The sequence below is a fragment of the Stenella coeruleoalba genome (assembly GCF_951394435.1).
Source record: "Stenella coeruleoalba genome assembly, contig: scaffold_39, whole genome shotgun sequence".
In the NCBI taxonomy this organism is placed as follows: domain Eukaryota; kingdom Metazoa; phylum Chordata; class Mammalia; order Artiodactyla; family Delphinidae; genus Stenella; species Stenella coeruleoalba.
The window spans coordinates 2,082,383-2,108,661 of record NW_027646400.1 but is presented as its reverse complement, the minus strand read 5'-3'; the positions used below and the strand labels follow the sequence as shown (position 1 = coordinate 2,108,661).

The 26,279-nt window shown below is 44.2% G+C and overlaps 1 long non-coding RNA gene across 44 annotated transcripts in view; it reads right to left on the bottom strand.

Moving 5' to 3' along the window:
* LOC307181137 overlaps window positions 1-26,279 on the bottom strand; it is a 3,028,377-nt gene that overhangs the window by 1,064,335 nt on the left and 1,937,763 nt on the right. Inside the window, exon 12 of one of the 44 annotated variants that reach the window (XR_013825979.1) lies at window positions 23,611-23,696. The exons of the other annotated variants lie outside the window; for them this stretch is intronic. This is a non-coding gene — a long non-coding RNA (uncharacterized lncRNA). The remainder of the gene's footprint in view (window positions 1-23,610; window positions 23,697-26,279) is intronic. 44 annotated transcript variants of the gene reach the window in all.

Here is a 26,279-nt window from a genome sequence, read left to right as displayed (position 1 = left end):
ATTCTAACTGAAATAAGTCACACAGAAAAAGAAACATCATAAGATATCACTAATACACGGAATGTAAACTTGGCTACACAGGAACTGCATTCCAAAACAGAACAGGGTCTCAAATTTAGAAAACCAACTTATGCTTGCTTAAGGGGAAAGGTGAGTTGGGGTGCTGCATAAAACCAGAGATTGAAATGAGCACAGATAAAGTTCCTTAAGCCAAATATGGAATAGACAAGAGCTACTCCTTGCTCAACGAAATGGACTCAAAACCCCATATTAAACGCCTAAGAATGTACCTGACTAGTAAGTATCTTAAAACCTATGGATTGCTATGTCTCCAAAAGAGAATCAAGCGTGTGTACAGGGGCATAAACGCAGCAGTGATAGGATTGGAGAGGTTCGGTGAGCAAATGAAGACCCTTTGAAGTCATATTGCATGGTACCCATTACACGGGTCTCAACTCTCCAGGTTTAAGGTATTCTTCCTTCAGCTAAAACATGCATGTGGAACCCAGAGTATGATCAACCATGTGAACGGGAGACGTGTTCAAATATGTCTCAGTTTTCCTCCCCTGGTACTCGGGTGCAACATTCCAGACGCTTTCCTAACACTCTCCCCACTTGGAGAGTCAGTCCCTTTAACCTCCTGTTTGGCCCAGTTTGCAATTTCTGCGGAAGATGAACAGGAATAGCGAGAACCAATGAGAGGCTAGCTGGAGGTGTCTGGACGGGCAAATTTAACTCTCATTTCCCACCAGGAAGAGGAATTAACCAACGGCTCAGCATGCCGGGCCGGAACAAGATTAGGGCCTGAAGACATCCTGCGGTGTTGCGGCCAGGTCACAAGAAAGCGAGTTGAAGAAAGGAGCTCAGGGGCACTGTAATTCACAAACCTGCAGAGTTATAAATGACAGCTATCGTCCAAAAATAGACTGAAGTAAGGCTGCCAAGAGGACTTGAAAGCGGGGCAGAATTGCAGGAAACCGATTTCAGGAGGTAGACTGGAATTGCATTGAAAGCATAGGAAAAGAGGCAGAACGTCCACAATGATGCACTTGGCCAAAAAGGGCGTATGAGTTTTTTCCTGAATATATTCAGGAAAAAACGCATATGCCCTTTTTGGCCAACCAAGCAAGCTTGCAAAGGAAATCTGCACTACAATGAAGTCTCACTTCCCCCCGGTCAAAAGGGCCATCTGAAAAAAGTGTAAAATCCAGAAAGGCAACAGGCCATTGAGAACTGGGAGCCTTGTTGTGCTGATGGGAGGGATGTAAATTGCCAACAGACACTAGGGAGAAGTGTATGGTGTTTCCTGAAACATCTAAAAAACAAAGCAACAGAGCCTAGGGCACTTCCACTTATGGTCCTATAGCTTAGGGAAATTAAAATCAAAAAGACACAGCCACCCCAAAGTTTGGAACGGCTCTGTTTACAAGAACCTCGTTTACAGTACAAGTTCAACATCGCAGAAAGTGAAAAATGGATAAAAAAGTTGTGGTATTCACTTACAAAACAATATCACTCAGCAATGAAATCTATGTCATCAGGCCCGTAGCAGCACAATGAGTGGATTCAGGTATGATGATTCTAACTGAAGGAAGTCACACAGAAAAAGAAACATCATAAGATATCAGTAATACACGGAATGGAAACTTGGCTACATAGGAACTGAATTACAGAACAGAACAGGGTCTCAAATTTAGAAAACCAACTTATGCTTGCTTAAGGGGAAAGGTGAGTTGGGGTGCTGCATAAAACCAGAGATTGAAATGAGCACAGATAAAGTTCCTTAAGCCAAATATGGAATAGACAAGAGCTACTCCTTTCTCAACGAAATGGACTCAACACCGCATATTAAACGCCTAAGAATGTACCTGACTAGTAAGTATCTTAAAACCTATGGATTGCTATGTCTCCGAAGGAAAATCAAGCATGTGTACAGGGGCATAAACGCAGCAGTGATAGGATTGGAGAGGTTTGGTGAGCAAATGAAGACCCTTTGAAGTCATATTGCATGGTACCCATTCCACGGGTTTCAACTACCCAGGTTTTAGGTATTCTTCCTTCAGCTAAAACATGCATGGGGAACCCAAGTATGATCAACCATGTGAAAAGCAGACGTGTTCAAATATGTCTCAGTTTTCGTACCCTGGTACTCGGGTGCAACATTCCAGACGCTTTACTAACACTCTCCCCACTTGGAGAGTCAGCACCTTTAACCTCCTGTTTGGCCCAGTTTGCAATTTCTGCGGAAGATGAACAGGAATAGCGAGAACCAATGAGAGACTAGCTGGAGGTGTCTGGACGGGCAAATTTAACTCTCATTTCCCACCAGGAAGAGGAATTAACCAAAGGCTCAGCGTGCCGTGCCGGAACCAGATTAGGGCCTGAAGCCATCCTGCGGTGTTGCGGCCAGCTCACAAGAAAGCGAGTTGAAGAAAGGAGCTCAGGGGCACTGTAATTCACAAACCTGCAGAGTTATAAATGACAGCTATCGTCCAAAAATAGACTGAAGTAAGGCTGCCAAGAGGACTTGAAAGCGGGGCAGAATTGCAGGAAACCGATTTCAGGAGGTAGACTGGAATTGCATTGAAAGCATAGGAAAAGAGGCAGAACGTCCACAATGATGCACTTGGCCAAAAAGGGCGTATGCGTTTTATCCTGAATATATTCAGGAGAAAACGCATACGCCCTTTTTGGCCAACCAAGCAAGCTTGCAAAGGAAATCTGCACTACAATGAAGTCTCACTTCCCCCCGGTCAAAAGGGCCATCTGAAAAAAGTGTAAAATCCAGAAAAGCAGGACAGGCCATGGAGAACTGGGAGCCTTGTTATGCTGATGGGCGGGATGTAAATTGCAAACAGACACTGGGGAGAAGTGTATGGTGTTTCCTGAAACATCTAAAAAACAAAGCAACAGAGCCTAGGGCACTGCCACTTATGGTCCTATAGCTTAGGGAAATTAAAATCAAAAAGACACAGCCACCCCAAAGTTTGGGACGCCTCCGTTTACAAGAACCTCGTTTACCGTACAAGTTCAATATCACAGAAAGTGAAAAATGGATAAAGAACTTGTGGTACTTACGTACAATGCAGTATCACTCAGCAATGAAATCTATGTCATCAGGCCCGTAGCAGCACAATGAGTGTATTCAGGTATGATGATTCTAACTGAAATAAGTCACACAGAAAAGGAAACATCATAAGATGTCAATAATACACGGAATGGAAACTTGGCTACACCGGAACTGAATTACAGAACAGAACAGGGTCTCAAATTTACAAAACCAACTTATGCTTGCTTAAGGGGAAAGGTGAGTTGGGGTGCTGCATAAAACCAGAGATTGAAATGAGCACAGATAAAGTTCCTTAAGCCAAATATGGAATAGACAAGAGCTACTCCTTGCTCAACGAAATGGACTCAACACCGCATATTAAACGCCTAAGAATGTACCTGACTAGTAAGTATCTTAAAACCTATGGATTGCTATGTCTCCGAAGGGGAATCAAGCATGTGTACAGGGGCATAAACGCAGCAGTGATAGGATTGGAGAGGTTCGGTGAGCAAATGAAGACCCTTTGAAGTCATATTGCATGGTACCCATTCCACGGGTTTCAACTACCCAGGTTTAAGGTATTCTTCCTTCAGCTAAAACATGCATGTGGAACCCAGAGTATGATCAACCATGTGATCGGGAGACGTGTTCAAATATGTCTCAGTTTTCGTACCCTGGTACTCGGGTGAAACATTCCAGACGCTTTACTAACACTCTCCCCACTTGGAGAGTCAGCACCTTTAACCTGCTGTTTGGCCCAGTTTGCAATTTCTGCGGAAGATGAACAGGAATAGCGAGAACCAATGAGAGACTAGCTGGAGGTGTCTGGACGGGCAAATTTAACTCTCATTTCCCACCAGGAAGAGGAATTAACCAAAGGCTCAGCGTGCCGTGCCGGAACCAGATTAGGGCCTGAAGCCATCCTGCGGTGTTGCGGCCAGCTCACAAGAAAGCGAGTTGAAGAAAGGAGCTCAGGGGCACTGTAATTCACAAACCTGCAGAGTTATAAATGACAGCTATCGTCCAAAAATATACTGAAGTAAGGCTGCCAAGAGGACTTGAAAGCGGGGCAGAATTGCAGGAAACCGATTTCAGGAGGTAGACTGGAATTGCATTGAAAGCATAGGAAAAGAGGCAGAACGTCCACAATGATGCACTTGGCCAAAAAGGGCGTATGCGTTTTTTCCTGAATATATTCAGGAAAAAACGCATACGCCCTTTTTGGCCAACCAAGCAAGCTTGCAAAGGAAATCTGCACTACAATGAAGTTTCACTTCCCCCCGGTCAAAAGGGCCATCTGAAAAAAGTGTAAAATCCAGAAAGGCAGGACAGGCCATGGAGAACTGGGAGCCTTGTTATGCTGATGGGCGGGATGTAAATTGCCAACAGACACTTGGGAGAAGTGTATGGTGTTTCCTGAAACATCTAAAAAACAAAGCAACAGAGCCTAGGGCACTTCCACTTATGGTCCTATAGCTTAGGGAAATTAAAATCAAAAAGACACAGCCACCCCAAAGTTTGGGACGCATCCGTTTACAAGAACCCCGTTTACCGTACAAGTTCAATATCACATAAAGTGAAAAATGGATAAAGAACTTGTGGTACTTACGTACAATGCAGTATCACTCAGCAATGAAATCTATGTCATCAGGCCCGTAGCAGCATAATGAGTGGATTCAGGTACGATGATTCTAACTGAAATAAGTCACACAGAAAAAGAAACATCATAAGATATCACTAATACACGGAATGTAAACTTGGCTACACAGGAACTGCATTCCAAAACAGAACAGGGTCTCAAATTTAGAAAACCAACTTATGCTTGCTTAAGGGGAAAGGTGAGTTGGGGTGCTGCATAAAACCAGAGATTGAAATGAGCACAGATAAAGTTCCTTAAGCCAAATATGGAATAGACAAGAGCTACTCCTTGCACAACGAAATGGACTCAAAACCCCATATTAAACGCCTAAGAATGTACCTGACTAGTAAGTATCTTAAAACCTATGGATTGCTATGTCTCCAAAAGAGAATCAAGCGTGTGTACAGGGGCATAAACGCAGCAGTGATAGGATTGGAGAGGTTCGGTGAGCAAATGAAGACCCTTTGAAGTCATATTGCATGGTACCCATTACACGGGTCTCAACTCTCCAGGTTTAAGGTATTCTTCCTTCAGCTAAAACATGCATGTGGAACCTAGAGTATGATCAACCATGTGAACGGGAGACGTGTTCAAATATGTCTCAGTTTTCCTCCCCTGGTACTCGGGTGCAACATTCCAGACGCTTTACTAACACTCTCCCCACTTGGAGAGTCAGTCCCTTTAACCTCCTGTTTGGCCCAGTTTGCAATTTCTGCGGAAGATGAACAGGAATAGCGAGAACCAATGAGAGGCTAGCTGGAGGTGTCTGGACGGGCAAATTTAACTCTCATTTCCCACCAGGAAGAGGAATTAACCAAAGGCTCAGCGTGCCGTGCCGGAACCAGATTAGGGCCTGAAGCCATCCTGCGGTGTTGCGGCCAGGTCACAAGAAAGCGAGTTGAAGAAAGGAGCTCAGGGGCACTGTAATTCACAAACCTGCAGAGTTATAAATGACAGCTATCGTCCAAAAATAGACTGAAGTAAGGCTGCCAAGAGGACTTGAAAGCGGGGCAGCATTGCAGGAAACCGATTTCAGGAGGTAGACTGGAATTGCATTGAAAGCATAGGAAAAGAGGCAGAACGTCCACAATGATGCACTTGGCCAAAAAGGGCGTATGCGTTTTATCCTGAATATATTCAGTAGAAAACGCATACGCCCTTTTTGGCCAACCAAGCAAGCTTGCAAAGGAAATCTGCACTACAATGAAGTTTCACTTCCCCCCGGTCAAAAGGGCCATCTGAAAAAAGTGTAAAATCCAGAAAGGCAGGACAGGCCATGGAGAACTGGGAGCCTTGTTATGCTGATGGGCGGGATGTAAATTGCCAACAGACACTCGGGAGAAGTGTATGGTGTTTCCTGAAACATCTAAAAAACAAAGCAACAGAGCCTAGGGCACTTCCACTTATGGTCCTATAGATTAGGGAAATTAAAATCAAAAAGACACAGCCACCCCAAAGTTTGGGACGCCTCCGTTTACAAGAACCTCGTTTACCGTACAAGTTCAATATCACAGAAAGTGAAAAATGGATAAAGAACTTGTGGTACTTACGTACAATGCAGTATCACTCAGCAATGAAATCTATGTCATCAGGCCCGTAGCAGCATAATGAGTGGATTCAGGTACGATGATTCTAACTGAAATAAGTCACACAGAAAAAGAAACATCATAAGATATCACTAATACACGGAATGTAAACTTGGCTACACAGGAACTGCATTCCAAAACAGAACAGGGTCTCAAATTTAGAAAACCAACTTATGCTTGCTTAAGGGGAAAGGTGAGTTGGGGTGCTGCATAAAACCAGAGATTGAAATGAGCACAGATAAAGTTCCTTAAGCCAAATATGGAATAGACAAGAGCTACTCCTTGCTCAACGAAATGGACTCAACACCGCATATTAAACGCCTAAGAATGTACCTGACTAGTAAGTATCTTAAAACCTATGGATTGCTATGTCTCCGAAGGGGAATCAAGCATGTGTACAGGGGCATAAACGCAGCAGTGATAGGATTGGAGAGGTTCGGTGAGCAAATGAAGACCCTTTGAAGTCATATTGCATGGTACCCATTCCACGGGTTTCAACTACCCAGGTTTTAGGTATTCTTCCTTCAGCTAAAACATGCATGTGGAACCCAGAGTATGATCAACCATGTGATCGGGAGACGTGTTCAAATATGTCTCAGTTTTCGTACCCTGGTACTCGGGTGCAACATTCCAGACGCTTTACTAACACTCTCCCCACTTGGAGAGTCAGTCCCTTTAACCTCCTGTTTGGCCCAGTTTGCAATTTCTGCGGAAGATGAACAGGAATAGCGAGAACCAATGAGAGGCTAGCTGGAGGTGTCTGGACGGGCAAATTTAACTCTCATTTCCCACCAGGAAGAGGAATTAACCAAAGGCTCAGCGTGCCGTGCCGGAACCAGATTAGGGCCTGAAGCCATCCTGCGGTGTTGCGGCCAGCTCACAAGAAAGCGAGTTGAAGAAAGGAGCTCAGGGGCACTGTAATTCACAAACCTGCAGAGTTATAAATGACAGCTATCGTCCAAAAATAGACTGAAGTAAGGCTGTCAAGAGGACTTGAAAGCGGGGCAGAATTGCAGGAAACCGATTTCAGGAGGTAGACTGGAATTGCATTGAAAGCATAGGAAAAGAGGCAGAACGTCCACAATGATGCACTTGGCCAAAAAGGGCATATGCGTTTTTTCCTGAATATATTCAGGAAAAAACGCATACGCCCTTTTTGGCCAACCAAGCAAGCTTGCAAAGGAAATCTGCACTACAATGAAGTTTCACTTCCCCACGGTCAAAAGGGCCATCTGAAAAAAGTGTAAAATCCAGAAAGGCAGGACAGGCCATGGAGAACTGGGAGCCTTGTTATGCTGATGGGCGGGATGTAAATTGCCAACAGACACTCGGGAGAAGTGTATGGTGTTTCCTGAAACATCTAAAAAACAAAGCAACAGAGCCTAGGGCACTTCCACTTATGGTCCTATAGCTTAGGGAAATTAAAATCAAAAAGACACAGCCACCCCAAAGTTTGGGATGCCTCCGTTTACAAGAACCTCGTTTACCGTACAAGTTCAATATCACAGAAAGTGAAAAATGGATAAAGAACTTGTGGTACTTACGTACAATGCAGTATCACTCAGCAATGAAATCTATGTCATCAGGCCCGTAGCAGCATAATGAGTGGATTCAGGTACGATGATTCTAACTGAAATAAGTCACACAGAAAAAGAAACATCATAAGATATCACTAATACACGGAATGTAAACTTGGCTACACAGGAACTGCATTCCAAAACAGAACAGGGTCTCAAATTTAGAAAACCAACTTATGCTTGCTTAAGGGGAAAGGTGAGTTGGGGTGCTGCATAAAACCAGAGATTGAAATGAGCACAGATAAAGTTCCTTAAGCCAAATATGGAATAGACAAGAGCTACTCCTTGCTCAACGAAATGGACTCAACACCGCATATTAAACGCCTAAGAATGTACCTGACTAGTAAGTATCTTAAAACCTATGGATTGCTATGTCTCCGAAAGAGAATCAAGCATGTGTACAGGGGCATAAACGCAGCAGTGATAGGATTGGAGAGGTTCGGTGAGCAAATGAAGACCCTTTGAAGTCATATTGCATGGTACCCATTCCACGGGTTTCAACTACCCAGGTTTTAGGTATTCTTCCTTCAGCTAAAACATGCATGTGGAATCCAGAGTATGATCAACCATGTGATCGGGAGACGTGTTCAAATATGTCTCAGTTTTCGTACCCTGGTACTCGGGTGCAACATTCCAGACGCTTTACTAACACTCTCCCCACTTGGAGAGTCAGCACCTTTAACCTCCTGTTTGGCCCAGTTTGCAATTTCTGCGGAAGATGAACAGGAATAGCGAGAACCAATGAGAGACTAGCTGGAGGTGTCTGGACGGGCAAATTTAACTCTCATTTCCCACCAGGAAGAGGAATTAACCAAAGGCTCAGCGTGCCGTGCCGGAACCAGATTAGAGCCTGAAGCCATCCTGCGGTGTTGCGGCCAGGTCACAAGAAAGCGAGTTGAAGAAAGGAGCTCAGGGGCACTGTAATTCACAAACCTGCAGAGTTATAAATGACAGCTATCGTCCAAAAATAGACTGAAGTAAGGCTGCCAAGAGGACTTGAAAGCGGGGCAGAATTGCAGGAAACCGATTTCAGGAGGTAGACTGGAATTGCATTGAAAGCATAGGAAAAGAGGCAGAACGTCCACAATGATGCACTTGGCCAAAAAGGGCGTATGCGTTTTTTCCTGAATATATTCAGGAAAAAACGCATACGGCCTTTTTGGCCAACCAAGCAAGCTTGCAAAGGAAATCTGCACTACAATGAAGTTTCACTTCCCCCCGGTCAAAAGGGCCATCTGAAAAAAGTGTAAAATCCAGAAAGGCAGCACAGGCCATGGAGAACTGGGAGCCTTGTTATGCTGATGGGCGGGATGTAAATTGCCAACAGACACTCGGGAGAAGTGTATGGTGTTTCCTGAAACATCTAAAAAACAAAGCAACAGAGCCTAGGGCACTTCCACTTATGGTCCTATAGCTTAGGGAAATTAAAATCAAAAAGACACAGCCACCCCAAAGTTTGGGATGCCTCCGTTTACAAGAACCCCGTTTACCGTACAAGTTCAATATCACAGAAAGTGAAAAATGGATAAAGAACTTGTGGTACTTACGTACAATGCAGTATCACTCAGCAATGAAATCTATGTCATCAGGCCCGTAGCAGCATAATGAGTGGATTCAGGTACGATGATTCTAACTGAAATAAGTCACACAGAAAAAGAAACATCATAAGATATCACTAATACACGGAATGTAAACTTGGCTACACAGGAACTGCATTCCAAAACAGAACAGGGTCTCAAATTTAGAAAACCAACTTATGCTTGCTTAAGGGGAAAGGTGAGTTGGGGTGCTGCATAAAACCAGAGATTGAAATGAGCACAGATAAAGTTCCTTAAGCCAAATATGGAATAGACAAGAGCTACTCCTTGCTCAACGAAATGGACTCAAAACCCCATATTAAACGCCTAAGAATGTACCTGACTAGTAAGTATCTTAAAACCTATGGATTGCTATGTCTCCAAAAGAGAATCAAGCGTGTGTACAGGGGCATAAACGCAGCAGTGATAGGATTGGAGAGGTTCGGTGAGCAAATGAAGACCCTTTGAAGTCATATTGCATGGTACCCATTCCACGGGTCTCAACTCTCCAGGTTTAAGGTATTCTTCCTTCAGCTAAAACATGCATGTGGAACCCAGAGTATGATCAACCATGTGAACGGGAGACGTGTTCAAATATGTCTCAGTTTTCCTCCCCTGGTACTCGGGTGCAACATTCCAGACGCTTTACTAACACTCTCCCCACTTGGAGAGTCAGTCCCTTTAACCTCCTGTTTGGCCTAGTTTGCAATTTCTGCGGAAGATGAACAGGAATAGCGAGAACCAATGAGAGGCTAGCTGGAGGTGTCTGGACGGGCAAATTTAACTCTCATTTCCCACCAGGAAGAGGAATTAACCAACGGCTCAGCATGCCGGGCCGGAACAAGCTTAGGGCCTGAAGCCATCCTGCGGTGTTGCGGCCAGGTCACAAGAAAGCGAGTTGAAGAAAGGAGCTCAGGGGCACTGTAATTCACAAACCTGCAGAGTTATAAATGACAGCTATCGTCCAAAAATAGACTGAAGTAAGGCTGCCAAGAGGACTTGAAAGCGGGGCAGAATTGCAGGAAACCGATTTCAGGAGGTAGACTGGAATTGCATTGAAAGCATAGGAAAAGAGGCAGAACGTCCACAATGATGCACTTGGCCAAAAAGGGCGTATGAGTTTTTTCCTGAATATATTCAGGAAAAAACGCATATGCCCTTTTTGGCCAACCAAGCAAGCTTGCAAAGGAAATCTGCACTACAATGAAGTCTCACTTCCCCCCGGTCAAAAGGGCCATCTGAAAAAAGTGTAAAATCCAGAAAGGCAACAGGCCATTGAGAACTGGAAGCCTTGTTGTGCTGATGGGAGGGATGTAAATTGCCAACAGACACTAGGGAGAAGTGTATGGTGTTTCCTGAAACATCTAAAAAACAAAGCAACAGAGCCTAGGGCACTTCCACTTATGGTCCTATAGCTTAGGGAAATTAAAATCAAAAAGACACAGCCACCCCAAAGTTTGGAACGGCTCTGTTTACAAGAACCTCGTTTACAGTACAAGTTCAACATCGCAGAAAGTGAAAAATGGATAAAAAAGTTGTGGTATTCACTTACAAAACAATATCACTCAGCAATGAAATCTATGTCATCAGGCCCGTAGCAGCACAATGAGTGGATTCAGGTATGATGTTTCTAACTGAAGGAAGTCACACAGAAAAAGAAACATCATAAGATATCAGTAATACACGGAATGGAAACTTGGCTACACAGGAACTGAATTACAGAACAGAACAGGGTCTCAAATTTAGAAAACCAACTTATGCTTGCTTAAGGGGAAAGGTGAGTTGGGGTGCTGCATAAAACCAGAGATTGAAATGAGCACAGATAAAGTTCCTTAAGCCAAATATGGAATAGACAAGAGCTACTCCTTTCTCAACGAAATGGACTCAACACCGCATATTAAACGCCTAAGAATGTACCTGACTAGTAAGTATCTTAAAACCTATGGATTGCTATGTCTCCGAAGGAAAATCAAGCATGTGTACAGGGGCATAAACGCAGCAGTGATAGGATTGGAGAGGTTTGGTGAGCAAATGAGGACCCTTTGAAGTCATATTGCATGGTACCCATTCCACGGGTTTCAACTACCCAGGTTTTAGGTATTCTTCCTTCAGCTAAAACATGCATGGGGAACCCAAGTATGATCAACCATGTGAAAAGCAGACGTGTTCAAATATGTCTCAGTTTTCGTACCCTGGTACTCGGGTGCAACATTCCAGACGCTTTACTAACACTCTCCCCACTTGGAGAGTCAGCACCTTTAACCTCCTGTTTGGCCCAGTTTGCAATTTCTGCGGAAGATGAACAGGAATAGCGAGAACCAATGAGAGGCTAGCTGGAGGTGTCTGGACGGGCAAATTTAACTCTCATTTCCCACCAGGAAGAGGAATTAACCAAAGGCTCAGCGTGCCGTGCCGGAACCAGATTAGGGCCTGAAGCCATCCTGCGGTGTTGCGGCCAGGTCACAAGAAAGCGAGTTGAAGAAAGGAGCTCAGGGGCACTGTAATTCACAAACCTGCAGAGTTATAAATGACAGCTATCGTCCAAAAATAGACTGAAGTAAGGCTGCCAAGAGGACTTGAAAGCGGGGCAGAATTGCAGGAAACCGATTTCAGGAGGTAGACTGGAATTGCATTGAAAGCATAGGAAAAGAGGCAGAACGTCCACAATGATGCACTTGGCCAAAAAGGGCGTATGCGTTTTATCCTGAATATATTCAGGAGAAAACGCATACGCCCTTTTTGGCCAACCAAGCAAGCTTGCAAAGGAAATCTGCACTACAATGAAGTCTCACTTCCCCCCGGTCAAAAGGGCCATCTGAAAAAAGTGTAAAATCCAGAAAGGCAGGACAGGCCATGGAGAACTGGGAGCCTTGTTATGCTGATGGGCGGGATGTAAATTGCCAACAGACACTCGGGAGAAGTGTATGGTGTTTCCTGAAACATCTAAAAAACAAAGCAACAGAGCCTAGGGCACTGCCACTTATGGTCCTATAGCTTAGGGAAATTAAAATCAAAAAGACACAGCCACCCCAAAGTTTGGGACGCCTCCGTTTACAAGAACCTCGTTTACCGTACAAGTTCAATATCACAGAAAGTGAAAAATGGATAAAGAACTTGTGGTACTTACGTACAATGCAGTATCACTCAGCAATGAAATCTATGTCATCAGGCCCGTAGCAGCATAATGAATGGATTCAGGTACGATGATTCTAACTGAAATAAGTCACACAGAAAAAGAAACATCATAAGATATCACTAATACACGGAATGTAAACTTGGCTACACAGGAACTGCATTCCAAAACAGAACAGGGTCTCAAATTTAGAAAACCAACTTATGCTTGCTTAAGGGGAAAGGTGAGTTGGGGTGCTGCATAAAACCAGAGATTGAAATGAGCACAGATAAAGTTCCTTAAGCCAAATATGGAATAGACAAGAGCTACTCCTTGCTCAACGAAATGGACTCAACACCGCATATTAAACGCCTAAGAATGTACCTGACTAGTAAGTATCTTAAAACCTATGGATTGCTATGTCTCCGAAGGGGAATCAAGCATGTGTACAGGGGCATAAACGCAGCAGTGATAGGATTGGAGAGGTTCGGTGAGCAAATGAAGACCCTTTGAAGTCATATTGCATGGTACCCATTCCACGGGTTTCAACTACCCAGGTTTTAGGTATTCTTCCTTCAGCTAAAACATGCATGTGGAACCCAGAGTATGATCAACCATGTGATCGGGAGACGTGTTCAAATATGTCTCAGTTTTCGTACCCTGGTACTCGGGTGCAACATTCCAGACGCTTTACTAACACTCTCCCCACTTGGAGAGTCAGCACCTTTAACCTCCTGTTTGGCCCAGTTTGCAATTTCTGCGGAAGATGAACAGGAATAGCGAGAACCAATGAGAGACTAGCTGGAGGTGTCTGGACGGGCAAATTTAACTCTCATTTCCCACCAGGAAGAGGAATTAACCAAAGGCTCAGCGTGCCATGCCGGAACCAGATTAGGGCCTGGAGCCATCCTGCGGTGTTGCGGCCAGCTCACAAGAAAGCGAGTTGAAGAAAGGAGCTCAGGGGCACTGTAATTCACAAACCTGCAGAGTTATAAATGACAGCTATCGTCCAAAAATAGACTGAAGTAAGGCTGCCAAGAGGACTTGAAAGCGGGGCAGAATTGCAGGAAACCGATTTCAGGAAGTAGACTGGAATTGCATTGAAAGCATAGGAAAAGAGGCAGAACGTCCACAATGATGCACTTGGCCAAAAAGGGCGTATGCGTTTTATCCTGAATATATTCAGGAGAAAACGCATACGCCCTTTTTGGCCAACCAAGCAAGCTTGCAAAGGAAATCTGCACTACAATGAAGTTTCACTTCCCCCCGGTCAAAAGGGCCATCTGAAAAAAGTGTAAAATCCAGAAAGGCAGGACAGGCCATGGAGAACTGGGAGCCTTGTTATGCTGATGGGCGGGATGTAAATTGCCAACAGACACTCGGGAGAAGTGTATGGTGTTTCCTGAAACATCTAAAAAACAAAGCAACAGAGCCTAGGGCACTGCCACTTATGGTCCTATAGCTTAGGGAAATTAAAATCAAAAAGACACAGCCACCCCAAAATTTGGGACGCCTCCGTTTACAAGAACCTCGTTTACCGTACAAGTTCAATATCACAGAAAGTGAAAAATGGATAAAGAACTTGTGGTACTTACGTACAATGCAGTATCACTCAGCAATGAAATCTATGTCATCAGGCCCGTAGCAGCATAATGAATGGATTCAGGTACGATGATTCTAACTGAAATAAGTCACACAGAAAAAGAAACATCATAAGATATCACTAATACACGGAATGTAAACTTGGCTACACAGGAACTGCATTCCAAAACAGAACAGGGTCTCAAATTTAGAAAACCAACTTATGCTTGCTTAAGGGGAAAGGTGAGTTGGGGTGCTGCATAAAACCAGAGATTGAAATGAGCACAGATAAAGTTCCTTAAGCCAAATATGGAATAGACAAGAGCTACTCCTTGCTCAACGAAATGGACTCAACACCGCATATTAAACGCCTAAGAATGTACCTGACTAGTAAGTATCTTAAAACCTATGGATTGCTATGTCTCCGAAGGGGAATCAAGCATGTGTACAGGGGCATAAACGCAGCAGTGATAGGATTGGAGAGGTTCGGTGAGCAAATGAAGACCCTTTGAAGTCATATTGCATGGTACCCATTCCACGGGTTTCAACTACCCAGGTTTTAGGTATTCTTCCTTCAGCTAAAACATGCATGTGGAACCCAGAGTATGATCAACCATGTGATCGGGAGACGTGTTCAAATATGTCTCAGTTTTCGTACCCTGGTACTCGGGTGCAACATTCCAGACGCTTTACTAACACTCTCCCCACTTGGAGAGTCAGCACCTTTAACCTCCTGTTTGGCCCAGTTTGCAATTTCTGCGGAAGATGAACAGGAATAGCGAGAACCAATGAGAGACTAGCTGGAGGTGTCTGGACGGGCAAATTTAACTCTCATTTCCCACCAGGAAGAGGAATTAACCAAAGGCTCAGCGTGCCGTGCCGGAACCAGATTAGGGCCTGGAGCCATCCTGCGGGGTTGCGGCCAGCTCACAAGAAAGCGAGTTGAAGAAAGGAGCTCAGGGGCACTGTAATTCACAAACCTGCAGAGTTATAAATGACAGCTATCGTCCAAAAATAGACTGAAGTAAGGCTGCCAAGAGGACTTGAAAGCGGGGCAGAATTGCAGGAAACCGATTTCAGGAAGTAGACTGGAATTGCATTGAAAGCATAGGAAAAGAGGCAGAACGTCCACAATGATGCACTTGGCCAAAAAGGGCGTATGCGTTTTATCCTGAATATATTCAGGAGAAAACGCATACGCCCTTTTTGGCCAACCAAGCAAGCTTGCAAAGGAAATCTGCACTACAATGAAGTTTCACTTCCCCCCGGTCAAAAGGGCCATCTGAAAAAAGTGTAAAATCCAGAAAGGCAGGACAGGCCATGGAGAACTGGGAGCCTTGTTATGCTGATGGGCGGGATGTAAATTGCCAACAGACACTCGGGAGAAGTGTATGGTGTTTCCTGAAACATCTAAAAAACAAAGCAACAGAGCCTAGGGCACTTCCACTTATGGTCCTATAGCTTAGGGAAATTAAAATCAAAAAGACACAGCCACCCCAAAGTTTGGGACGCCTCCGTTTACAAGAACCTCGTTTACCGTACAAGTTCAATATCACAGAAAGTGAAAAATGGATAAAGAACTTGTGGTACTTACGTACAATGCAGTATCACTCAGCAATGAAATCTATGTCATCAGGCCCGTAGCAGCATAATGAGTGGATTCAGGTACGATGATTCTAACTGAAATAAGTCACACAGAAAAAGAAACATCATAAGATATCACTAATACACGGAATGTAAACTTGGCTACACAGGAACTGCATTCCAAAACAGAACAGGGTCTCAAATTTAGAAAACCAACTTATGCTTGCTTAAGGGGAAAGGTGAGTTGGGGTGCTGCATAAAACCAGAGATTGAAATGAGCACAGATAAAGTTCCTTAAGCCAAATATGGAATAGACAAGAGCTACTCCTTGCTCAACGAAATGGACTCAACACCGCATATTAAACGCCTAAGAATGTACCTGACTAGTAAGTATCTTAAAACCTATGGATTGCTATGTCTCCGAAGGGGAATCAAGCATGTGTACAGGGGCATAAACGCAGCAGTGATAGGATTGGAGAGGTTCGGTGAGCAAATGAAGACCCTTTGAAGTCATATTGCATGGTACCCATTCCACGGGTTTCAACTACCCAGGTTTTAGGTATTCTTCCTTCAGCTAAAACATGCATGTGGAACCCAGAGTATGATCAACCATGTGATCGGGAGACGTGTTCAAATATGTCTCAGTTTTCGTACCCTGGTACTCGGGTGCAACATTCCAGACGCTTTACTAACACTCTCCCCACTTGGAGAGTCAGCACCTTTAACCTCCTGTTTGGCCCAGTTTGCAATTTCTGCGGAAGATGAACAGGAATAGCGAGAACCAATGAGAGACTAGCTGGAGGTGTCTGGACGGGCAAATTTAACTCTCATTTCCCACCAGGAAGAGGAATTAACCAAAGGCTCAGCGTGCCGTGCCGGAACCAGATTAGGGCCTGGAGCCATCCTGCGGTGTTGCGGCCAGCTCACAAGAAAGCGAGTTGAAGAAAGGAGCTCAGGGGCACTGTAATTCACAAACCTGCAGAGTTATAAATGACAGCTATCGTCCAAAAATAGACTGAAGTAAGGCTGCCAAGAGGACTTGAAAGCGGGGCAGAATTGCAGGAAACCGATTTCAGGAGGTAGACTGGAATTGCATTGAAAGCATAGGAAAAGAGGCAGAACGTCCACAATGATGCACTTGGCCAAAAAGGGCGTATGCGTTTTTTCCTGAATATATTCAGGAAAAAACGCATACGCCCTTTTTGGCCAACCAAGCAAGCTTGCAAAGGAAATCTGCACTACAATGAAGTTTCACTTCCCCCCGGTCAAAAGGGCCATCTGAAAAAAGTGTAAAATCCAGAAAGGCAGGACAGGCCATGGAGAACTGGGAGCCTTGTTATGCTGATGGGCGGGATGTAAATTGCCAACAGACACTCGGGAGAAGTGTATGGTGTTTCCTGAAACATCTAAAAAACAAAGCAACAGAGCCTAGGGCACTTCCACTTATGGTCCTATAGCTTAGGGAAATTAAAATAAAAAAGACACAGCCACCCCAAAGTTTGGGATGCCTCCGTTTACAAGAACCTCGTTTACCGTACAAGTTCAATATCACAGAAAGTGAAAAATGGATAAAGAACTTGTGGTACTTACGTACAATGCAGTATCACTCAGCAATGAAATCTATGTCATCAGGCCCGTAGCAGCATAATGAGTGGATTCAGGTACGATGATTCTAACTGAAATAAGTCACACAGAAAAAGAAACATCATAAGATATCACTAATACACGGAATGTAAACTTGGCTACACAGGAACTGCATTCCAAAACAGAACAGGGTCTCAAATTTAGAAAACCAACTTATGCTTGCTTAAGGGGAAAGGTGAGTTGGGGTGCTGCATAAAACCAGAGGTTGAAATGAGCACAGATAAAGTTCCTTAAGCCAAATATGGAATAGACAAGAGCTACTCCTTGCTCAACGAAATGGACTCAAAACCCCATATTAAACGCCTAAGAATGTACCTGACTAGTAAGTATCTTAAAACCTATGGATTGCTATGTCTCCAAAAGAGAATCAAGCGTGTGTACAGGGGCATAAACGCAGCAGTGATAGGATTGGAGAGGTTCGGTGAGCAAATGAAGACCCTTTGAAGTCATATTGCATGGTACCCATTACACGGGTCTCAACTCTCCAGGTTTAAGGTATTCTTCCTTCAGCTAAAACATGCATGTGGAACCCAGAGTATGATCAACCATGTGAACGGGAGACGTGTTCAAATATGTCTCAGTTTTCCTCCCCTGGTACTCGGGTGCAACATTCCAGACGCTTTACTAACACTCTCCCGACTTGGAGAGTCAGTCCCTTTAACCTCCTGTTTGGCCCAGTTTGCAATTTCTGCGGAAGATGAACAGGAATAGCGAGAACCAATGAGAGGCTAGCTGGAGGTGTCTGGACAGGCAAATTTAACTCTCATTTCCCACCAGGAAGAGGAATTAACCAAAGGCTCAGCATGCCGGGCCGGAACAAGATTAGGGCCTGAAGCCATCCTGCGGTGTTGCGGCCAGGTCACAAGAAAGCGAGTTGAAGAAAGGAGCTCAGGGGCACTGTAATTCACAAACCTGCAGAGTTATAAATGACAGCTATCGTCCAAAAATAGACTGAAGTAAGGCTGCCAAGAGGACTTGAAAGCGGGGCAGAATTGCAGGAAACCGATTTCAGGAGGTAGACTGGAATTGCATTGAAAGCATAGGAAAAGAGGCAGAACGTCCACAATGATGCACTTGGCCAAAAAGGGCGTATGCGTTTTTTCCTGAATATATTCAGGAAAAAACGCATACGCCCTTTTTGGCCAACCAAGCAAGCTTGCAAATGAAATCTGCACTACAATGAAGTCTCACTTCCCCCCGGTCAAAAGGGCCATCTGAAAAAAGTGTAAAATCCAGAAAGGCAGGACAGGCCATGGAGAACTGGGAGCCTTGTTATGCTGATGGGCGGGATGTAAATTGCCAACAACCACTCGGGAGAAGTGTATGGTGTTTCCTGAAACATCTAAAAAACAAAGCAACAGAACCTAGGGCACTTCCACTTATGGTCCTATAGCTTAGGGAAATTAAAATAAAAAAGACACAGCCACCCCAAAGTTTGGAACGGCTCTGTTTACAAGAACCTCGTTTACAGTACAAGTTCAACATCGCAGAAAGTGAAAAATGGAGAAAGAAGTTGTGGTATTTACTTACAAAGCAATATCACTCAGCAATGAAATCTGTGTCATCAGGCACTTAGCAGCACAATGAGTGGATTCAGGTATGATGATTCTAACTGAAATAAGTCACACAGAAAAAGAAACATCATAAGATATCAGTAATACACGGAATGTAAACTTGGCTACACAGGAACTGAATTACAGAACAGAACAGGGTCTCAAATTTAGAAAACCAACTTATGCTTGCTTAAGGGTAAAGGTGAGTTGGGGTGCTGCATAAAACCAGAGATTGAAGTGAGCACAGATAAAGTTCCTTAAGCCAAATATGGAATAGACAAGAGCTACTCCTTGCTCAACGAAATGGACTCAACACCGCATATTAAACGCCTAAGAATGTACCTGACTAGTAAGTATCTTAAAACCTATGGATTGCTATGTCTCCGAAAGAGAATCAAGCATGTGTACAGGGGCATAAACGCAGCAGTGATAGGATTGGAGAGGTTCGGTGAGCAAATGAAGACCCTTTGAAGTCATATTGCATGGTACCCATTCCACGGGTTTCAACTACCCAGGTTTTAGGTATTCTTCCTTCAGCTAAAACATGCATGTGGAACCCAGAGTATGATCAACCATGTGATCGGAAGACGTGTTCAAATATGTCTCAGTTTTCGTACCCTGGTACTCGGGTGCAACATTCCAGACGCTTTACTAACACTCTCCCCACTTGGAGAGTCAGCACCTTTAACCTCCTGTTTGGCCCAGTTTGCAATTTCTGCGGAAGATGAACAGGAATAGCGAGAACCAATGAGAGACTAGCTGGAGGTGTCTGGACGGGCAAATTTAACTCTCATTTCCCACCAGGAAGAGGAATTAACCAAAGGCTCAGCGTGCCGTGCCGGAACCAGATTAGAGCCTGAAGCCATCCTGCGGTGTTGCGGCCAGGTCACAAGAAAGCGAGTTGAAGAAAGGAGCTCAGGGGCACTGTAATTCACAAACCTGCAGAGTTATAAATGACAGCTATCGTCCAAAAATAGACTGAAGTAAGGCTGCCAAGAGGACTTGAAAGCGGGGCAGAATTGCAGGAAACCGATTTCAGGAGGTAGACTGGAATTGCATTGAAAGCATAGGAAAAGAGGCAGAACGTCCACAATGATGCACTTGGCCAAAAAGGGCGTATGCGTTTTTTCCTGAATATATTCAGGAAAAAACGCATACGCCCTTTTTGGCCAACCAAGCAAGCTTGCAAAGGAAATCTGCACTACAATGAAGTCTCACTTCCCCCCGGTCAAAAGGGCCATCTGAAAAAAGTGTAAAATCCAGAAAGGCAGGACAGGCCATGGAGAACTGGGAGCCTTGTTATGCTGATGGGCGGGATGTAAATTGCCAACAGACACTCAGGAGAAGTGTATGGTGTTTCCTGAAACAAATAAAAAACAAAGCAACAGAGCCTAGGTTACTGCCACTTATGGTCCTATAGCTTAGGGAAATTAAAATCAAAAAGACACAGCCACCCCAAAGTTTGGGACGCCTCTGTTTACAAGAACCTCGTTTACAGTACAAGTTCAACATCGCAGAAAGTGAAAAATGGATAAAGAAGTTGTGGTATTTACCTACCAAGCAATATCACTCAGCAATGAAATCTGTGTCATCAGGCCCTTAGCAGCACAATGAGTGGATTCAGGTATGATGATTCTAACTGAAATAAGTCACACAGAAAAAGAAACATCATAAGATATCAGTAATACACGGAATGTAAACTTGGCTACACAGGAACTGAATTACAGAACAGAACAGGGTCTCAAATTTAGAAAACCAACTTATGCTTGCTTAAGGGTAAAGGTGAGTTGGGGTGCTGCATAAAACCAGAGATTGAAATGAGCACAGATAAAGTTCCTTAAGCCAAATATGGAATAGACAAGAGCTACTCCTTGCTCAACGAAATGGACTCAACACCGCATATTAAACGCCTAAGAATGTACCTGACTAGTAAGTATCTTAAAACCTATGGATTGCTATGTCTCCGAAAGAGAATCAAGCATGTGTACAGGGGCATAAACGCAGCAGTGATAGGATTGGAGAGGTTCGGTGAGCAAATGAAGACCCTTTGAAGTCATATTGCATGGTACCCATTCCACGGGTTTCAACTACCCAGGTTTTAGGTATTCTTCCTTCAGCTAAAACATGCATGTGGAACCCAGAGTATGATCAACCATGTGATCGGGAGACGTGTTCAAATATGTCTCAGTTTTCGTACCCTGGTACTCGGGTGCAACATTCCAGACGCTTTACTAACACTCTCCCCACTTGGAGAGTCAGCACCTTTAACCTCCTGTTTGGCCCAGTTTGCAATTTCTGCGGAAGATGAACAGGAATAGCGAGAACCAATGAGAGACTAGCTGGAGGTGTCTGGACGGGCAAATTTAACTCTCATTTCCCACCAGGAAGAGGAATTAACCAAAGGCTCAGCGTGCCGTGCCGGAACCAGATTAGAGCCTGAAGCCATCCTGCGGTGTTGCGGCCAGGTCACAAGAAAGCGAGTTGAAGAAAGGAGCTCAGGGGCACTGTAATTCACAAACCTGCAGAGTTATAAATGACAGCTATCGTCCAAAAATAGACTGAAGTAAGGCTGCCAAGAGGACTTGAAAGCGGGGCAGAATTGCAGGAAACCGATTTCAGGAGGTAGACTGGAATTGCATTGAAAGCATAGGAAAAGAGGCAGAACGTCCACAATGATGCACTTGGCCAAAAAGGGCGTATGCGTTTTTTCCTGAATATATTCAGGAAAAAACGCATACGCCCTTTTTGGCCAACCAAGCAAGCTTGCAAAGGAAATCTGCACTACAATGAAGTCTCACTTCCCCCCGGTCAAAAGGGCCATCTGAAAAAAGTGTAAAATCCAGAAAGGCAGGACAGGCCATGGAGAACTGGGAGCCTTGTTATGCTGATGGGCGGGATGTAAATTGCCAACAACCACTCGGGAGAAGTGTATGGTGTTTCCTGAAACATCTAAAAAACAAAGCAACAGAACCTCGGGCACTTCCACTTATGGTCCTATAGCTTAGGGAAATTAAAATCAAAAAGACACAGCCACCCCAAAGTTTGAAACGGCTCTGTTTACAAGAACCTCGTTTACAGTACAAGTTCAACATCGCAGAAAGTGAAAAATGGATAAAGAAGTTGTGGTATTTACCTACCAAGCAATATCACTCAGCAATGAAATCTGTGTCATCAGGCCCTTAGCAGCACAATGAGTGGATTCAGGTATGATGATTCTAACTGAAATAAGTCACACAGAAAAAGTAACATCATAAGATATCAGTAATACACGGAATGTAAAAATGGCTACACAGGAACTGAATTACAGAACAGAACAGGGTCTCAAATTTAGAAAACCAACTTATGCTTGCTTAAGGGTAAAGGTGAGTTGGGGTGCTGCATAAAACCAGAGATAGAAATGAGCACAGATAAAGTTCCTTAAGTCAAATATGGAATAGACTAGAGCTACTCCTTGCTCAACGAAATGGACTCAACACCGCATATTAAACGCCTAAGAATGTACCTGACTAGTAAGTATCTTAAAACCTATGGATTGCTATGTCTCCGAAAGAGAATCAAGCATGTGTACAGGGGCATAAACGCAGCAGTGATAGGATTGGAGAGGTGCGGTGAGCAAATGAAGACCCTTTGAAGTCATATTGCATGGTACCCATTACACGGGTCTTAACTCTCCAGGTTTAAGGTATTCTTCCTTCAGCTAAAACATGCATGTGGAACCTAGAGTATGATCAACCATGCGATCGGGAGACGTGTTCAAATATGTCTCAGTTTTCGTACCCTGGTACTCGGGTGCAACATACCAGACGCTTTACTAACACTCTCCCCACTTGGAGAGTCAGTCCCTTTAACCTCCTGTTTGGCCCAGTTTGCAATTTCTGCGGAAGATGAACAGGAATAGCGAGAACCAATGAGAGACTAGCTGGAGGTGTCTGGACAGGCAAATTTAACTCTCATTTCCCACCAGGAAGAGGAATTAACCAAAGGCTCAGCGTGCCGTGCCGGAACTAGATTAGGGCCTGAAGCCATCCTGCGGTGTTGCGGCCAGGTCACAAGAAAGCGAGTTGAAGAAAGGAGCTCAGGGGCACTGTAATTCACAAACCTGCAGAGTTATAAATGACAGCTATCGTCCAAAAATAGACTGAAGTAAGGCTGCCAAGAGGACTTGAAAGCGGGGCAGAATTGCAGGAAACCGATTTCAGGAGGTAGACTGGAATTGCATTGAAAGCATAGGAAAAGAGGCAGAACGTCCACAATGATGCACTTGGCCAAAAAGGGCGTATGCGTTTTTTCCTGAATATATTCAGGAAAAAACGCATACGCCCTTTTTGGCCAACCAAGCAAGCTTGCAAAGGAAATCTGCACTACAATGAAGTTTCACTTCTCCCCGGTCAAAAGGGCCATCTGAAAAAAGTGTAAAATCCAGAAAGGCAGGACAGGCCATGGAGAACTGGGAGCCTTGTTATGCTGATGGGCGGGATGTAAATTGCCAACAACCACTCGGGAGAAGTGTATGCTGTTTCCTGAAACATCTAAAAAACAAAGCAACAGAGCCTAGGGCACTTCCACTTATGGTCCTATAGCTTAGGGAATTTAAAATCAAAAAGACACAGCCACCCCAAATTTGGGACTCCTCCGTTTACAAGAACCCCATTTACCGTACAAGTTCAATATCACAGAAAGTGAAAAATGGATAAAGAACTTGTGGTACTTACGTACAATGCAGTATCTCTCAGCAATGAAATCTATGTCATCAGGCCCGTAGCAGCATAATGAGTGGATTCAGGTACGATGATTCTAACTGAAATAAGTCACACAGAAAAAGAAACATCATAAGATATCACTAATACACGGAATGTAAACTTGGCTACACAGGAACTGCATTCCAAAACAGAACAGGGTCTCAAATTTAGAAAACCAACTTATGCTTGCTTAAGGGGAAAGGTGAGTTGGGGTGCTGCATAAAACCAGAGGTTGCAATGAGCACAGATAAAGTTCCTTAAGCCAAATATGGAATAGACAAGAGCTACTCCTTGCTCAACGAAATGGACTCAAAACCCCATATTAAACGCCTAAGAATGTACCTGACTAGTAAGTATCTTAAAACCTATGGATTGCTATGTCTCCGAAAGAGAATCAAGCATGTGTACAGGGGCATAAACGCAGCAGTGATAGGATTGGAGAGGTTAGGTGAGCAAATGAAGACCCTTTGAAGTCATATTGCATGGTACCCATTACACGGGTCTCAACTCTCCAGGTTTAAGGTATTCTTCCTTCAGCTAAAACATGCATGTGGAACCCAGAGTATGATCAACCATGTGAACGGGAGACATGTTCAAATATGTCTCAGTTTTCCTCCCCTGGTACTCAGGTGCAACATTCCAGACGCTTTACTAACACTATCCCCACTTGGAGAGTCAGCGCCTTTAACCTCCTGTTTGGCCCAGTTTGCAATTTCTGCGGAAGATGAACAGGAATAGCGAGAACCAATGAGAGACTAGCTGGAGGTGTCTGGACGGGCAAATTTAACTCTCATTTCCCACCAGGAAGAGGAAATAACCAAAGGCTCAGCGTGCCGTACCGGAACCAGATTAGGGCCTGAAGCCATCATGCGGTGTTGCGGCCAGCTCAAAAGAAAGCGAGTTGAAGAAAGGAGCTCAGGGGCACTGTAATTCACAAACCTGCAGAGTTATAAATGACAGCTATCGTCCAAAAATAGACTGAAGTAAGGCTGCCAAGAGGACTTGAAAGCGGGGCAGAATTGCAGGAAACCGATTTCAGGAGGTAGACTGGAATTGCATTGAAAGCATAGGAAAAGAGGCAGAACGTCCACAATGATGCACTTGGCCAAAAAGGGCGTATGCGTTTTTTCCTTCAGGAAAAAACGCATACGCCCTTTTTGGCCAACCAAGCAAGCTTGCAAAGGAAATCTGCACTACAATGAAGTCTCACTTCCCCCGGTCAAAAGGGCCATCTGAAAAAAGTGTAAAATGCAGAAAGGCACGACAGGCCATGGAGAACTGGGAGCCTTGTTATGCTGAAGGGCGGGATGTAAATTGCCAACAAACACTCGGGAGAAGTGTATGGTGTTTCCTGAAACATCTAAAAAACAAAGCAACAGAGCCTAGGGCACTTCCACTTATGGTCCTATAGCTTAGGGAAATTAAAATCAAAAAGACACAGCCACCCCAAAGTTTGGGACGGCTCTGTTTACAAGAACCTCGTTTACAGCACAAGTTCAACATCGCAGAAAGTGAAAAATGGATAAAGAAGTTGTGGTATTTACTTACAAAGCAATGTCACTCAGCAATGAAATCTGTGTCATCAGGCCCTTAGCAGCACAATGAGTGGATTCAGGTATGATGATTCTAACTGAAATAAGTCACACAGAAAAAGAAACATCATAAGATATCAGTAATACACGGAATGTAAACTTGGCTAAACAGGAACTCAGTTACAGAACAGAACAGGGTCTCAAATTTAGAAAACCAACTTATGCTTGCTTAAGGGTAAAGGTGAGTTGGGGTGCTGCATAAAACCAGAGATTGAAATGAGCACAGATAAAGTTCCTTAAGCCAAATATGGAATAGACAAGAGCTACTCCTTGCTCAACGAAATGGACTCACCACTGCATATTAAACGCCTAAGAATGTACCTGACTAGTAAGTATCTTAAAACCTATGGATTGCTATGTCTCCGAAAGAGAATCAAGCATGTGTACAGGGGCATAAACGCAGCAGTGATAGGATTGGAGAGGTTCGGTGAGCAAATGAAGACCCTTTGAAGTCATATTGCATGGTACCCATTCCACGGCTTTCAAATACACAGGTTTAAGGTATTCTTCCTTCAGCTAAAACATGCATGTGGAACCCAAGTATGATCAACCATGTGAACGGGAGACATGTTCAAATATGTCTCAGTTTTCCTCCCCTGGTACTCAGGTGCAACATTCCAGACGCTTTACTAACACTCTCCCGACTTGGAGAGTCAGTCCCTTTAACCTCCTGTTTGGCCCAGTTTGCAATTTCTGCGGAAGATGAACAGGAATAGCGACAACCAATGAGAGACTAGCTGGAGGTGTCTGGACGGGCAAATTTAACTCTCATTTCCCACCAGGAAGAGGAAATAACCAAAGGCTCAGCATGCCGTGCCGGAACCAGATTAGGGCCTGAAGCCATCCTGCGGTGTTGCGGCCAGGTCACAAGAAAGCGAGTTGAAGAAAGGAGCTCAGGGGCACTGTAATTCACAAACCTGCAGAGTTATAAATGACAGCTATCGTCCAAAAATAGACTGAAGTAAGGCTGCCAAGAGGACTTGAAAGCGGGGCAGAATTGCAGGAAACCGATTTCAGGAGGTAGACTGGAATTGCATTGAAAGCAT